The following is a 2,794-nucleotide window of genomic DNA, read 5'->3' as shown; positions in this document are numbered from 1 at the left end:
GCCCCGCATCTCTGCTGTGCAGAGAGCCTGCTTCCTCCCTCTCTCTCTGCCTGCCTCTCTGCCTACTTGTGATCTCTGTCTGTCAAATAAATAAATAAAATCTTAAAAAAAAGAAGAAGAAGAATTACAGGCCAGTATCCCTGATGAGCATTAATGCAAAGAAATTCTCAACAGTTTACTAAACTGTAGCAAATCCAACAGTTTACTAAAGAATCATTTGCCATAATCAAGTGGGATTTATTCCTAGGCTGCACAGATGGCTCAATATTCACAAATCGATCAATGTGATGATACACCACATTAATAAAAGAAAAGATAAGAATCATATGGTCTTCTCAATAAATGCAGAAAAAGCATTTCACAAAGTACAGTATCCATTCTTGATAAAAACCCTCAAGAAAATAAGAAAGAGGGAGCATATCTCAACATCATAAAGCATATCTCAACATCATCATATACAAGTGAACCTCAACTAAGATCATCCTCAATGAGGAAAAACTGAGAGCTTTTCCCCTAAGGTCAGGAGCAAGATGGGGATGTTTACTCTCACCATTGTTATTTAACATAGTACTAGAAGTCCTAACCTCAGCAATTAGACAAAAGAAAATAAAGGCCATCCAAATCCACAAGGAAGAAGTCAAAATTTCACTATTCCCTATGATATGATATTCTTGGTAGAAAATGAAAGACTCCACCAAAATATTCCTAGAACTGATATAAACAAGTTCAACAAAATCACAAGATAGAAAATCAGTGTACAGAAATCTGTTGCATTTCTATGCACCAATAATGAAGCAGCAGAAAGAGAAATCAAGAAAGCTGAAAGCATCACAATCCCAGACTTCAAGCAATATTACAAAGCTGCGGTCAGCAAGACAGTATGGTACTTGCACAAAAGCAGACACATAGATCAATGGAACAGAATAGAAAACCTAGAATGGACCTACAAATCTATGGCCAACTAATCTTTTACAAAGCAGGAACAAATATCTGATGGAAAATACAGGCTCTTCAAAATATGATGGAAAACCTAGACAGCAACATGCAGAAAAATGAAACTGGTCCAGTTTCTTATACCACAAACACAAATTCAAAATGGATGAAAGACCTAAGTGTGAGACAGGATACCATCAGAATCCTAGAGAACACAGGCAGCAACCCATTTGGCTAGCTGTAGCAATTTCTTACTAGACGTAGACGTGTCATTGGAAGCGAGGGAAACAAAAGCAAAAAGGAAGTACTGGAACTAGGTCAAGATTAAAAGTTTCTGGGGCACCTGAGTGACTCAGTTAAGTGTCTGACTTCAGCTGAGGTCATGATCTCAGGGTCCTGGGATAGAGTCCTGCATTAGGGCTCCCTACTCATCAAGGAGTCTGCTTTTCCCTCTGCTCCTCTGCTGCTTGTGCTTTTGAGCTGTCCTGCTCTCCTGCTCTCAGGCTCATACTTTCTCTCTCTCTCAAATAAATAAATCTTAAAAAAAATAAATAAATAAAGCGCTTCTGCACAGTGAAGGAAACAATAAACAAAACTAAAAGGCAACCTTCAGAATGGAAAAGATATTTGCAAATGACTTATCTGATAAAGGGTTAATATCCAAAATCTATAAAGAACTTACCAAACTCAACACCTAAAAAACAAATAGTTAAGAAATGGGTAGAGGCCACGAATAGACTTTTTTCCAAAGAATACATCCAGATGGCTAAGAGCCACATGAAAAGATGCTCAGTATCACTCATCATCAGGGAAATACAAACCAAAACCCTGCTGAGATATCACTTCACACCTGTCATAATGGCTAAAATTAACAACACGGGCAACAAGAGATGTTTTCAAGGATGCAGAGAAAAGGAAACCTCTTACACTCTTGGTGGGAATGCAACTGGTGCAGCCACTCTGAAAACAGTATGGATGTTCCCAAAAAGTTACAAACAGAGCTACCCTACAACCCAGCAATTGCACTATTAGGTATTTACCCAAAGGATACAAAAATACTGAATTTGAAGGGGCACCCTACTGTTTACAGTAGCATTATCAACAATAACAAAACTATGGAAATAACCCAAATACCCACTGACTGATGAATGGGAAAAGAAGGTGTGTACACACACACACACACACACACACACACGGGAATATTGTTCAGCCATCTAAGAGAAATGAAATCTTTCCATCTGCAACACCAAGGATGGAGCTAGAGTGTGTTATGCTAAATGAAATAAGTCAGAGAAGGACCTATGATTTTACATATATGTGGAATTTAGGAAACAAAACAGATGAGCACATGGAAAAGGAAAAAAAAAGGAAGGAAACAGGCCATAAGACACTCTTTATGCATATAGAACAAACTGCAGGTTGATGCAAGGAAGTGGGTGGGGATGGATTTGATGGGTGATGAGTATTTAGGAGGGCACTTTGATATGATGAGCATTTGGTGTTATGTGTAAATGAGGAATCACTAAGTTATACTCCTGAAACCAATATTATACTATATGTCAACTAACTAGAATTTAAGTAAAAATTTGGAGGAAAAAAAAAGGCAGGACACTCACCTGTTATTATGTCTTGTGTCAATTTAATTATTAGTCCAGCCACAAGAATCAACTGGCCTAGGGGAGTGGGTTGGGGAGAGGGGCTATTTACCCCCTCCCAAAGTGTCCATCTTCTGCAAATGATATATCAAAATAAATCCCTTCATCATTCAACCCATCCAGGCAGACTCCATGCTAAAGCTCCCCTAGGAAGAATTTCAGGCACCTCTGCTCTTAGCCTATCTTGGGACTCTGAGGAAGGCTTC

The sequence above is a fragment of the Mustela lutreola genome, chromosome 8 (assembly GCF_030435805.1).
Source record: "Mustela lutreola isolate mMusLut2 chromosome 8, mMusLut2.pri, whole genome shotgun sequence".
Lineage (NCBI taxonomy): Eukaryota > Metazoa > Chordata > Mammalia > Carnivora > Mustelidae > Mustela > Mustela lutreola.
Note: the sequence above shows the minus strand (reverse complement) of the source record.